The sequence below is a fragment of the Vipera berus genome, assembly GCF_964194415.1.
Source record: "Vipera berus genome assembly, chromosome: 1".
NCBI classification, from domain to species: domain Eukaryota; kingdom Metazoa; phylum Chordata; class Lepidosauria; order Squamata; family Viperidae; genus Vipera; species Vipera berus.
Genome location: NC_138202.1, coordinates 296070919 through 296085966, shown reverse-complemented (window position 1 = coordinate 296085966; position 15048 = coordinate 296070919). Strand labels below are relative to the sequence as shown.

The 15048-nt window shown below is 37.6% G+C and overlaps 1 protein-coding gene across 2 annotated transcripts in view; it reads right to left on the bottom strand.

Annotated features, from left to right (window-relative positions):
• The window catches only part of TJAP1 (tight junction associated protein 1), a 59472-nt gene extending 45342 nt beyond the window's left edge, over nucleotides 1–14130 (bottom strand). For both annotated transcript variants that reach the window (XM_081315308.1, XM_081315309.1), the window contains exon 1: nucleotides 13754–14130. The gene's annotated coding sequence lies outside the window, so the exon portion shown is untranslated. The remainder of the gene's footprint in view (nucleotides 1–13753) is intronic.
• Nucleotides 14131–15048: the final 918 nt, after the last annotated feature.

Here is a 15048-nt window from a genome sequence, read left to right as displayed (position 1 = left end):
AAATCCCTCCAAATACTCTGATTATCTCCAGATGGATCCATATATATTTACCCTCACTGCACATCAAGGCTTTGCTCAATCAATCCTGATAAATAAAAATGTTTTAGTAAGTTAGATGCAAACTAAGCTAATCACAGTCATCCCTTATGCAGCATTCCCTATTAATGGTAAGGACAGTACCATTTAGCTTAAGTACTTTTTCACCAGTATTCAATGTGTGGAACTAAAGTGTAACCCCAAGCATGCTCACACTATTCTATGCAAGTTATGATTCCTGATGTAAAGACTATAGTAAAGGTAAAGGTAAAGGTTCCCCTGCACATGTGTGCTAGTCGTTTCCAACTCTAGGGGCCGGTGCTCATCTCCGTTTCAAAGCCGAAAAGCCAGCGTTTGTCCGAGGACGTCTCCGTGGTCATGTGGCCGGCATGACTAGACACCAAAGTTGCACGGAACGCTGTTACCTTCCCACTGTAGTGGTCCCTATTTTTCTACTTGCATTTTTTACGTGCTTTCGAACTGCTAGGTTGGCAGAAGCTGGGACGAGTAACAGGCGCTCACTCTGTTACGCGGCACTCGGGATTCGACCCGCCAAACTGCCGACCTTCTGATCGACAAGCTCAGGGTCCTAACTCACTGAGCCACCGCGTCCCTTGTAAAGACTATATTGTAAAGACTGTAAAGACTATATTGACAGCCAACATGCTATTGTCTACCTCCTACTGACTGGAGGATGCATACAGTATACTGACACCCACTCACAATAATTAAAAGTGAAATACCTTTTCAGTAGCAGGTAAGTCAGTTAGCCAAACTTAATATAAGCCATATAAATTATCTTACCACGTGCAGTAGTTTTACCTGTTGTGCAATGTGCTCATGTAGGTTTTAAGTTCATTCAATCTCTGCTCAAGCACAAATTTAAATAGGTAGTCAAGCACAATATAAGTTTTATCTTTCTTTACAATATTTCATTTGGCACGATATGTTCTCAATTCCCTGCATGTCACCAAGGAACAAATTACACATATTTAAATATTAAATATTAACAAACTGAGGATAAAATCTTGATGAGATGAGACATGAGATAAAAGTCTCCTCCCCAATATCTGGAGCACGTGACAATATATTCACTGCTCACGAATACTAAACATCACTAAATAAATGTCACCTAATACCCAATTTATTAGAATGTAACATTTACTCGAATACTGGCTTCCATATGTAAAATACTGATTACCAACTCAATTCAAGAATAAGCAACATGATCATAAGCTACTCTCATAGCATGGAACAATATTACTATCCTATATTATGCAAATCCCCTATCTCATTGCCTAAACTGCTTTTTGGTGCAGAGAAAATACTTCTGTCATTGTACTCTCTCCATTACCAGCATTTAGAACCAGAGCAGAAGGCCCTTATTTAGCTCATCCGAGGCCTTCTACAAACTGCTAATCCCAGGGTGCAGCTGTTTCTCAAATGCACTGGCATGAGCAAACTGTAAACGATTTATGGCGCGTGGCAGAAGGACTGCTGGCTTCTCGCATGGGTGTAGTTTCACTTTAAGATCATGTCTGGACTAATGTTTATATTACAGGTTGTCAATCAAGCTGTAAATACTAGATGCAAAATACTCACTGTATCAGCTGGGGCCCTATGACTGCAATCAATCATATCAGAACTTTTTCAACAGTAACTAAATATTGGTGGGGGGGGAAATATTTAGATTACACTGTTGATCAATTAAACCTGCAAGTCTTTTAAAACTATTAACAAAGTTTTGAACATGTAGCTATTGCTTGATAAACCCACAGATTCATAACATTTATAAATTCCATAAAAATCATACATGATAAATTCCATTTTTTCATATACAGTTCAAAATCATGTTCACATTTTTAAACTGCCTTACTCTTTCCAAAATTATTGGGAACATAACTTCCCAAAATAACCATTAATTATGGTTATTAAACCAAAAGAGAACAATAGGAGGGCAACTTCTCACCAGGTGCATGAGCCCCACCACTATTGATATTTCTACAATAAATTGTTTAATAAATACATGAACAATGAAACTGGTGATCAAACCTTGGAAAATGACTAAATGTAAGCCAAACTTTGTGAAATCAAAAGATGTTTTAATTAAATGTATGAACATTCCTTGGTTTTAAACATTCCAAATTCTTCTCATAGTACCGGTAATTAAAATGATTTTAAAATCTGCAGTTAGTTTATCTAAAATATTGACATTCCTATTACCCTATTACGGTAATTATTTTTACCTGCAATTCACAGACTGGGATTAACCTAGTTGATCATAAAAGGGTCAAATTACACTTCTGTCCCAATAATTTCCAAATAAGCACCACAGAGGTTAATGAATGAAGTAGAATTTTGACAAAACAAGAACCAAGCCCTTGCTGTAAGGTAAGACAGGTCTAATGATGATGTGCCCTTAGGTTTTTAGACTTTATTACATGAATCCCATAGAAAGACAGAAGTCAATATATATGCTCCATGTTAAAAATGAAAGTCAGGAAAATTAAAACACCCATCGTTTTGGATAACTATCATTTAGATAAAATAAAACCTGCAGCATTGCCCTTCAGATAACCTTCTTAACAATTTCTTAACCTGCTTGAAATATCTCTAAGGTATTAACATGGGAATTCATTATGAATATATTTATTTTTCCCTAATAAACTTACCATCTATTTCTATCAATAATAACCTGTTTAAATATTTACATTACCAAATTCTTTTTTGTTTGGATACTTATTCCAAGATATTTAAAAGAGTTATCTAACATAAGGTTGTACCTTTAACTAATGCTAAGAATTTATTGACATCTACTTTTTGTCTGTACTTGTTTGTGAGATAAAATGAACAAATGAAAGCATTTAATCTTTTCTCTTTGCACTGAGTGAAAGGTTATATGAAACCAAGGGTCATTCCTAATCTTTGTTCAGGTATGATTATAGAGGGGCAGTTACAACTGCTGAAAAACTGCTAAAGCCAAAGACAAATATTTCAGAATCTCAGTAATTAAGACACAAGTTTATATATGAAGTATTAGATTTATTTAGGGATATGCAAAATTCATCAATCCAGGAACAAACTGTTCTGAATAATTTCAGAACATTCTGTTTCCAGCTGGATCAAGCCAAAAATTCTTCCAACCATACTGTTCCAAGATGTCTCATGGTTTCCAAAAGTAAATTTTCAGTAGTGCCATTACTGGTCTTGCTGCAAAATAAAAATGTTTCACTGGCATCTTATGTCAAGAAAGTCTCAGAGGATTCACTTTCAAAACCCATCAAGCCATTTTCCAGAATGACATGATGATGCATGTCCTAAGATAAACCAAATTGAAACCACTTGAAAATAAGGCACTGCAAACTAAGACAGAGATTAAATAGTAAGTTCAGTAGTTTAGTTTACGGTATTTTGAACGCAGGACAATTCATAAGTCAAGACAGTAGAGATTCAAAGAAATTGAGACAGTCACAATATCTTACTTTAAACTCCCATAAAAGAAAACTAACACACTTATAAGAAAGTATGCTTATCCCCCTTTTTCAACAAAAGGGGAAATTTAGTATGTTATGAATAATATTTTAAAGTTTTTTAAAAAATTAAAAACAACAAAAAAAGAAATAGAACAATAGAGAGGTTATACATGTGATTTATTCTAGTCCCCTCCAAAATATTCTCAAATTATCAATTGCCATAATCAAAAATTTGTGATCTCAAATTGATAACATTTAGCATAAAGTGTTAAAATAAATATGATCAGGGAAAGTAATTAAGTGTTCATTTACAGGAACACTTTAAAGCACATGGAGCAAGCTGCTGTACATAAACAGAAAGCAAACCTCACACTCACTAGCACTGATGTTACCTAGTTGGGTAATGAAACATCTGCAAGCAAATAATCAAGCTAGAGAGCACCAAGGACTACACAGTTCAACCTGGAGCAACATATATTTTCTTCTATTGGAAACATCAATTTAGTTATAGTAACATTCAATGATACGTTATGTTTTAATGCTATTGCTAACTGAAGGATGTTAAAGCAACAACTGGAGAAACATACAAACCAAGTATGTTCAGTGCAATTTCAGGAGCAAATACTGGTAAATCCTATTTAGTATATTATAAGAGTAAAATATTGTCTTTGCTAGAGGTAAAATTATGACTATCAATCACATTTTTAAAGTAATAATTAACAGTGTCTTAACTTACCATCTCAGTCAAATAAAAAAAACTTGTAATCTAATAACTAAATGAAATACTGTAGTTATAGGTCATACCCCAAGACAATGACTGCTTCTGTACCCTTTCAACAAACTTCTCTTTGATGTCACCTACTTAAACCAATTCAGGCAAATGTATTTATTGCAAATATTTATCCCACCTTTCCACCTAAAAGGCACTTAATGAAGCCTGAAAATTAGGCACTTGTACAAAGTTTCATATTCTACAGAAAAGGAATAACTCTGTTTTGGTATATAAAAAATTCCTAACAAAGTTCTTTTTTATTTTGTTTTCCCAAGTCCTTGCTCATTTTTAAATGGTAAAACTAGATTAAACTAAAACCAACAAATTTTCAATTGTTAAACATCTTCCTACTCTCTGGTCATTCTTCTTCAGTCTAATTTAAAGAACCATGTGTAAAATATACTTAGGAGATTACATATCCCAAATATATGTCCAGGAAAATAAGTGATTGCAAACACGTCTGTGTGTGCACAAAGAGCCCAATATATAATCTTTGTATTAACATTAACAAAAAATACAAATTCTCATTCTGGACTAGATATGAAGGACTTAACTTTCTAAGCCTTTAAGAGTAAAACTTCAGTTGATTTTTACACAAAAAACCCAAATAAACATAAAATGTAAAATGAAAGGTAGAAAAAGATATTTTTTTACAGAAAACAAGAAATAAGGAAACTTTCATTAGAATGAATACAATGGCAGAATACTAGAATAACAGAGCTAACAGGGATCTTGGAAGTCTTCTAGTCCAACCCCCTGCTCAGGCAGAAAACCCTATACCATTTCAGACAAATGGTGTCCAACCTCTTCTTAAAAACCTCCAGTGTTGGAGCATCCAAATTTCTGGAGGCAAGTCGTTCCACTGATTAATTGTTCTCACTGTCAGGAAATTTCTCCTTAGTTCTAGGTTGCTTCTCTCCTTGATTAGTTTCCATCCATTGCTTCTTGTCCTGCTTTCAGGTGCTTTGGAGAATAGCTTGGCTCCCTCTTCTTTGTGGCAGCCCCTGGGATATTAGAACACTGCTATCATGTCACCCCTAGTTCTTCTTTTCATTAAATTAGACATACTCAATTCCTGCCACTGTTCTTCATATGTTTTGGCCTCCATTCCTATAATTATCTCTGTTGCGCTTCTCTGTACTCTGTATTCCTTCTAAAGCAGAAGTCCCCAACCCCTGGTCCAACCCCAGCATGCCAGAAACCGGGCCACACAAAGAAGAAAAGCCCCATTCACAGGATGCAGACAACCCATGGAAAAACCTCGCTCCATGGAACTGTTCCCTGATGCCCAAAAGGTTGGGGGCCACTGTTCTAGAGTCTCAACATCTTTTTTATATCCTGGTGACCAAAACTGGATGCAGTATTCCATGTAGGTTACTGGGTTACTGAACGACCCATTAATTGTTTCCTTTTGACCCAGGTAAGCAAATGCATGGCCAAGTAACTTCCTACAAATTCAGTACCTTTCCACATTCATAATCAGCTCCCCTCTAGCTCCCTTCAAAATCCAAGAATTTCAGAATGATTTTTTAAAAAAGCCTAGCTTTATAGATGCATTTCTAAACCATATTTTTGTAGCTCAATTTCCCATGTTTGCCATCAAGGTTTTGGTGGCTACAGAAAAATGATAAAGCACCTTCCCTATCCCTGCTTCAAGTTGTGATTTCAAGAACTTTAGGTACCCTGAACTCACTGCATAAATATGTGCTGAAATGTCCATAACCTTGATGAAATAAAACAAGAAAATAAAAAAGTAAAAATAAAAAATGCCACAAAAAAGAAAGGCATATTATTTCAAAATGAATAGTTACAATTCTATTTATAATTATCTAATTGCATTATTATTCAAGTACCTATAAGTTTCTAATACACATACATATAAAACTTTCATGCTTTTTATATGTTTTGATGTTTTTTCATGGTTTTGGTCATTATTTTAAAAAGCAGTAAAAGAATACATTAAAAAAAATCATGCATTTGCTACAAAGTCTAAGAGCAAGAATATACATCCTTCAGGTCCTTAAACTAGACATGCAACAAAATGGTTGCAACCTTTGAACAAACACTGGACATTTTCTGATTCAAAATAGCAATTAAGGGGATAGCATAGCTGTTTCACTGCCAGCTTCGTTTTTCCTTCTGCTATAATGCTTATTTTATTCAATTACATACTTACCAGAGTTCCTTCTTTGTTATCTTCTTTTGTCCCAACACCCCCGCTACTTTTCCACAGTCGAAATGTAACAGCCTTTAAATCATAATTAGGGCATTTATTTTAGTATAAATTAGACAAAGAAGAATTATATCAAACTAGTACACACTCCTGACTTTCTCAGCCCCCAAGACAGCACAGTTTCAAGATAAATGCCAACTAAAGTTCACTCAAGCCTGCAACGTGGAGTGATGGATGGAAAGATCAAATTCCACATGCTTCTGTGCTTTGGGAGTAAGTAAAAGAATTTCCTTACTGCTTGAACCTGGACAGCCTCCAAGTAGAGAAATGGGCTTGATGGCTTCTTAAAGATGGGGAACATGTTTGCTTTACTCAACACAGGTAAAATTACTTCACCTCTGAAGAGTGAATTTACCACCTCATGGAGACCCATCCCCACAGCTTTTTGACAGTGGCAGACTTTACTCAAAAAGTAAACTTTGACAAATCAACCCACAAATCCTTTCAAGTGGTGATTTTTGTCTCTTCATTCAGCAACAGTGGAACCTCAGCAAGCTGTGACTATCTGAGCTCTTGAATCTTATCAAGCACCGCACATACAGAAAAGACATGTTCAAATGCAACAACAGCATTAAATATCTCAAGCTGAAAGTAAATCTGGTGGCCTTTTATGTGAAAATTAAATTGTAATCTTATTTTACCTCTGCAAAAACTCCCCTCACCAGAAGTGGATAACAAATCATAAAGCAAAAAAAATTTTTTTTATGTTTTACAGTATTCATTTGGTTTGGAGAAAGCAATATTGATCAGAATGAACAATATGACAGCAAAATTCATTTCAGTCAGGAAAAATCTGAGGTTTATGTGACTTCCTAATCAACCCATCTAAACCAAGTTTGAGGAAACACATTAAACAAGGGGCATCTGCTGCTCCCTATTTCTCAACACCTTGAAATAACACCTTGGCAATTAATAGAATTTTCTGTCAACCAAGCAGCTTATCTTTTAATATCTACACACCATTAAACAATTATATTCACTCAAAGCTGTCCTCTTCTTTGCATGTAAAATATTTTCAGAGTATCATATGCAAACCAGCCATGGAATAGATTATCTGAACAGGCACAGAACAAAAAAGGTTTGAGTCTTAAAAAAGAGCAGGTGGAAAGAATAGGTGGTGACAAATAATACAAGCCAAAAGGGAACATAAATGAGAGAGCATATGAATAGTGGGAGAAACATATATATAATACATAGATGGCATTATAATGGAAGACAGATTTTTTTATAGTACCATTCATCATTAAAGAGGTTAAAAGAAAGCTGCTTGAAAGCATTATTTTGCAAGATATATTACCTCTTACTGGGCAAGTTGCAATACATTTCTACAGTTAATTTCTCTATAGAGGACCTGTTTGTAGGTCAATTGTACAAGTATTCTCAATTTTTCTGTGATGGAAAACAACCCTTTGTAAAGTAAAGTTAAAATAGAGAGCACTGTACTTCCTTCCCAGAGGAAGAAAGGAAAAAAGCCAAAAATAGACCTATGTTCTATAGCAGACATGTCAAACACAAGGCCTGGGGGCCAGATCCGGCCCGCGAAGTGGTTTCATGTGGCCCACGAAGCCATCCTGGAAACAGTGAGGGAACGGCCCCCACAGCCTTGGCCCTGGCCCAGAGACCCTCCTTTTACCAGAGACCCTCAGATCTGTCCCACTCCTGCCCAGGCCCCCATAGGCACCCTTGATGTGAATGATGTAGAGCTGGCCACGCCCACCCAGTAGGCCACGCCCACCCTGGCCATACCCACCCGGCCCCCTGAGGGCAACCACAATGCTGATGTGGCCCTCAATGAAATTGTGTTTGACACCCCTGTTCTATAGAGATTTCTTATTTGAGTTACTTTATTAGGAGACCACTTCAGCCTCTATGAAAATGACCTTTCTAGAAAACTGTCATTGCAATAGCTTACTTTTGTTAACTATGGAGATAAAGTAATGCCACGTTCTGCTTAAAGAGAAGAGGCAAATTTAGGCTCTGAATTTGTACGACAAATTCCTACAGAAAGACGAAGCGTGAAACAAAAGGACTAGCATATCAATGGCATACAACAGTCTGTAAAATGAGGGAATAAGCGATATTGTGCCAATATCCATATCCTGTATTGTGAAACTTGGCCACTCCAATAAAAGGTAAAATTTAGAATTTTTTATGCAATGGATTATAATATTTTTTAAAAATAAAACATAACAAAAAAGTGATAGAAAAATGTGATTTTTTTTCCAGATCCAAAAGAAATACTCTCAAATATCAATTGCCATAGTCAAAAATTGTGATCTCAAATTGAACACAAAAGGCTTGGAGAAAATTATGAATATGGAAAATAATAAATAAAATATAATTTAGTGTTTGTTTATTGGGTCACATTAAAGGACATAGGGAAAGGATTCCAATGATTCTTTTTTCAGTATTCTGTTCATTTGAATACATAATATCAGTTTATTGAAACATAACCAAAGCCCTCCAAAACATCTTAAATAAACCAGAAGTCCCAGGAGCCAAAAAACCCAAAAACCAAAATCAGGAATAATCTACAACATATAGCGTAAAAAGGCTGTAACAGCTACCATGTAGGCCAAACAGGTAGAAGACTAGCAGAACGCCACTATGAACACCAACTAGTAGTCAGAAAACATAATAAAACACCTCTTAATCTCACAACACACGGACAGACTCAACCACAGTTTCAACTGGGACACTGAGCATCTAGAGCACGGGTAAACTCAACTGCATCATGTGATGTGTCGTAACATTTTTTGCCTTTGCAGAGCTGGGGTGGGCATGGCCTGTGCATGACGCATCCAGCCCGCGGGCCGCCAGTTTGACACCCCTGATCTAGAGCAAGTAAAATCCAAGAACACTAGGGAATTCCTGTAAGCTTGGCATTCCAACAAATGAACCAGCAACAAGCACATAGAGATAAAGAACATTTACACACCATCCAAAAGAAGCCTTAAAAAGTTAAAAAGGAAACAAAATGAACACCTCCTCACCAACAATCAACACCCAGATAAGCAGGGATTAACACCAAGATTTACACCAGACAAAAGATGCAATAAACAATACCCTAATCAAAGAACTACCAAGGGGAAAACCCCCTTTTCTTGTATAACAAGCAAACTACTTTATACAAATAGAGAGCAAATCCTACCTCTTTTAGCACTGAAGATGTGCTAGAAGCACTCTGGTAACACAACATTCATAACCAAGTTCAGAGAACACCAAGTACTCCACTACCTATGGAAGTTCCTACAGTTTTCTTGGCAGGTTGTTGTCATTGCCTATTTCCTAGGGCTGAGAGACAAGGACTGGTACAAAGTCAACCAGCTAAGGTGGGACTGGAACTCAGTCTCTAAATTTCTGGCCTGATGCCTTACTGTTACACCAAACTGGCTCTCACAACAGAACCATATAAAATATTCAGATTAAGAAACTATCTGCATTACATGGGCTGTTTTCAAGCAAAGCAGAAATAACATTCAACTGAACATGAACATCTCAATCACCACATCTAAGATTACTTTACTACCACGAAAGGTGCATCTTTCATGTGCCGGTATTATCTGTATAACAATTTATCTCTCTCAAAAGATAAATATGCAATATTGAAAACCACAACTCTAAATAAGCTTTTCTCATTTCCTCTCAGTAATGAAACCAAGATTTACCGGTATTTATTTTTTGCCTATCAGTTAAACCTCATATGACTTTTTCCCTTTTCATATCTTCAATCAACAACTTCCCTTGCCAGCTATTTTATTCACAACATATTGGTTAAGACAGCATTCACAATTTCATCTTTTTATTTGGATTACATTAATTCCAAATAATTATATTCATAATTACTGCTATATATTTCTAAGCTAAGTATCATTCATAGTATCTGATACATGAAGAATCAAGCATCTCCTCATTCCAACCAACCATAGTATAATATATAATTAATAGATGCTAAAATGTAGCAATTCACAGTTCATAAAGCCAGCTGAATTTTAAAAAAGTTGATGCAAGATTCTGAGTTGCTATATCTCTTTATGAAAAAAAATAGTTGGGGAAACAAAGGGAAGGAAAAGGGATAAAATGATTTCATGGGACAATGTAATCTAGTATAGATATGGCTCTTATACTGATTACATTTTTCCCTCTCCTGTTCCCCTCTTTCTTCCTAACCATTTTGTTCAATGGGGAAACTTGCAAAGTAGCAATAGTTTTGTAACATTTCATTTGGCCTAAAATAAATTGACCTCTGTAGATTTAGTTTCTGGTGGCCAACAAAGCTACAATTAATTTTTAACTCATACTGTGATTTTCAGCTGAAACTATGTAAAGCATCATTGTTTTTCAATCCATCAACATCAAGATTAAATTCCTGATGCTGGTCTTTGGAAATAGATTATATCTGTTTAAGGAACTGATCCCTTAATTCTGCCTCAGAAATAAATCTATGCCCCATGTTCACAAATCCCTTATTCGTATTCTCAACCCACTGCAGTTGCAATGCAGTTCATCTCCAAATACTATGCAATTTATAAACATGGAATTGCTTCTGCACAAACAAACACAAAGCAGAAAGGCACTTTCTCATTTTCTACAATTTAGATGCATCTGTTCTAGACTTGGACAACCATATCTACTGCTGCCTCTATGTGGCCTTTCCATCTTGGCTGAAAGTAGACATCCCCAACTATTGGTGCTTTTTAATCTTGGCAAAAGATAGACTGGTTCTGATCTAATCCCTCTTCAGATTATTCGGACTATGTTAACTCCTACCTTTTCAAACCGTTCCAAGTGATGCTTTGCTCATTAAGAATGGCATTTCTTAGAAAATAGAAAGGATATAAAATTCTCTTTGCATGTTTATCACAAGAAAAAGTACAATATCAAATAATTAAAATAAAAGTAACATAAGCTTTATATAAAGCTCCTTTCTGAATGTTTATATAGTACAGTATTTGTGTAGTATAGTATTAATTATTTGTGGAAAGAAATCTATTTCCTATGTAATAATATGACTATGTTCATACAGCATAGTAAGCCATTGTTTGTTCAAATATGATATCCATGTCTGAATATACTCACAGCATAGCACACCAAACATCTTTTGATATGCTGTGTGAATTCAGATTCTAAGGGTATGTATAAATTAGTTATACATATTAAGTTTTTCTTTAAACAAGTAATTTAAATAATGTATCACTTATAACTGAGGCAAAACATTTTCTTAACTTTGTGTTCCATAATTCATTCAAAAATAATTTTTAAAAATAGCAAGCCAGTGAGAATAACAGGATCAAAGTTTCCTAAGTCTTAACTTTCCATTAATATACAGAAAACCATCCTGCAAAATAATAAATCATGCATGACAAACTAAATATGATAAATAATGTGCAGATAAATAGAAAAGTTGAATCTAAATTTCAAATTATAAACAAAGGAGTGCGTTTAGAGGAATGGGCTATTTCCAGCATGTTGGCAGATAAATTATTTTCTGAATTAAAAGGAGTTGGTTTTTCAGTTAATTCAGAAGCATATTCCCATATCCAGTTATAGCATCATTTTACTTCACACCACATTCCACACTATTTTTGATTCAATTTTATTACGAGGCTTATTTATTTCAACAATACATGTGTTTGGCATAGTAGTTGCACAATATGGAGCCGTAGTGGTGCAGTGGTTAGAATACAGTAATTCGGGGTAATTCTGCCTACTGCCAGGAGTTCGATCCTGACTGACTGAAAGTTGATTCAGCCTTCCATCCTTCCGAGGTTGATAAAATAAGGACTCAGACTGTTGGAGACAATATGCTGACACTGTAAACCACTTAGAGAGTGTTGTAAAGCACTATGAAGCAATATATGTGCTATCACTATTGCTATGCTAATTCATGTTAATAAAGTAAACACTGGTTTATTGAACCATGTGCGTCAACATGACACTCTGAATATAAACTACCAAATTGGACACACTAGACTAAAATGTAGCTATCTGGTTTCAGTCCATAGTGTAAACCTAGATAATATAAACACTGTAACCGATGAATAGACGTGTTGGGCAAATGCAGCTTTTATTCTATGTCTTTATTCCCTTCACAAAAGGGAATAAACGATTTTATTTTTGGTGAGACAAAATCTATATTCAGAATCCATGTTTAAATGAATCAGTTTTCATTGAATAAACCCAATTACATGGGTTCATATGATCAGTTCATAAACTGAACCAGAAAAGTTACTCCAGTTCTTGAGTTTGCACAGCACACTAAGCTGCAATATAACAAATCATATTCTTGCATAACACAATTATACTGGCACTGGAGAGAACCCAAAGGATCCAGAGATGAAAATATTGAATCAATATATTGACTCAGATGTTTCAAGTTTGCTAAGGGTATGCACGTACACAGTATTTCTACACAACACGAACACAGTTCAATTACTAGCTTAATCCTGGGAAATCATAGCTCAAATTAATCTAAGCTACAAAATTCACTGAAAGATTTTGCATCAGTTGCTCCTTCTCGCCCAATCTACCTTGAGGACTGCTACAAATAAATGATGGAGAAAAGGAGGCATGCGATTTTAAGCGTCTTGGAAGTTTGACAGAACGTAAATGCAATTTGTAAAAACATCCTCTACACTTCAACGTATCGGCGTTAAGATAACCAAGCGAGGATTTCCAGCCAAATTAAAACATCACCGTGGCAGGACCCTTGCTCCTTTCTCTACCAATTACCCCTTCTCTAAACAGCCTTCTCCATATTGAACCTGCATCGCAATGCACCGCTCGTTCTTGGCGGAAGAGAATACCGTTCTCCTTATCGTACCTGACCCCAATTGCCCTCGCGATTCACAAAGCCAACCAATTCCCGCAGAAACCACCCGCCCCGCCACTCGCTCGCAGGAAGACACGGGAGCAAAGGCAGGCGCTGGCGCCAAGTCTGAACGGGTGGGCGGAATTGCACGAAGTCCACCCCAGTGATTGGGCTACGTAAGTTCCCTCCCACCCACCCCACCCTCCATCCCCGATCCCCGTGTGGGCTATATTTGAGCACAGGCTGCTTCGGGATGGTACCTTGCCTGGGAGGGCGAACTTCAGCTGCAGCCTGCGGTTACAGCCGCAAAGCCAGACCGTCTCCGGGACCGGGAGGCGAAGGCGAGACAGCGCTAGTTCCCGCCCCTTTCCACTCCCACCCGGGCGGTTCATTAGTAAGCAGCTCCGAGGGGTAGAGATGACTATTACCTCCACGGGATCAGGCTCCCGAGGCGAGGGTGAGCAACCTCCGAGCAAGCTCTGGGCGACGAGCAGCGAAGACCCACGCAGTTCGTCTAACTCTCAGGAGTTTGTTGCTCGCTCGCTCGCTCGCTCGTCCTCTGGGCGACGGGGAGGCTCCTGCCCGCTCCCAGTCGAGCTGGAGGACCGGATTCCCGCTTCGTCGCTCCGGATCGAGCCGTAGCATTTCAAATCTCCGGCAAACTTTTGCTTTTTTTTTTCCCCCTCCCACCCCACCGCCCGCTGCCCCTCTCGGCCCGGACCCTCCCGCTCAGCTCAGGCCGCCATTTTGCCGCGGGGCACGCCGGATAATCCGGCGGAATCCCCACGTAGCGGCGTGGTTGCATCATCACCAAAACGAGCCGGAGAAAGCGAGAGGGAGGAGGAGGCTGCTCTGGCGTCGGGAGGGTTGCCATGGCATTGGGAAAATCGGAGGGCGGGGGGAGGTGTGAGGGACGCGAGGTGGTCCTTAGGCGTCTCTGCGGTGTCTGGGCTGCCCTTCTGCCGCGTGGTGTTCATCCCGAAGGAAACTCTCGAGGGATGGAAAGGGGCTTCCGTTTGAACGCGAGGAGGGCTGGAGCCAGAAACTGCAACCCCTTGTACTCCGTTTGCAATAAAACGTGGCCTATCTGGGATGCACTATTAAAACGTTTTAAAGTAGTGAGTTTCTCAAACCCGCAGGCACTCGTTGCCGAAGGAAGTGAGTTTTCCGCAGAAGGCGACAAACTTAGTGGTGGGTGTGTTGCTGGAGGGGGGGGGGAGGCCTGGTGACTTTAAAAGATAACCATACTGAAGCCCACTTTTTCACATGGATAAAGTATTGATTATGTGCCATCAAACTGAGGTCAGCTTTTAGCAATTGCATATTATCCCAAGGATAACCTGTCCCAAAATGGCACTTCAAATCTATCACCCAGTGGCTTTATTAACTGAATCCATCCACTTTTCGCTGCTTATCTTGTTTACTTTGCTTTGCTTTACTTTACCTTTTCCAGCAATACAGATTTATCCAGAAAACAGCCTTTGCATAATGTCCCCAAAATTTGAACCTGCTCATTTATGCTTTAACTGAGAACTCTGGACTGATTTGTTAAATAATTGGCTTTATTATTGTATTCTTGGTGGACTTTCCCTAACACCAATGTTCAAAAGTGTATAAAATATTACCATTTGGCAAAATACACATCCAGACCCTTATAAAGGCAAAATCATGTTGGGGTGGGGAGAGATGATGAAAGATGCATTGTACCATTATAGTGCAATCT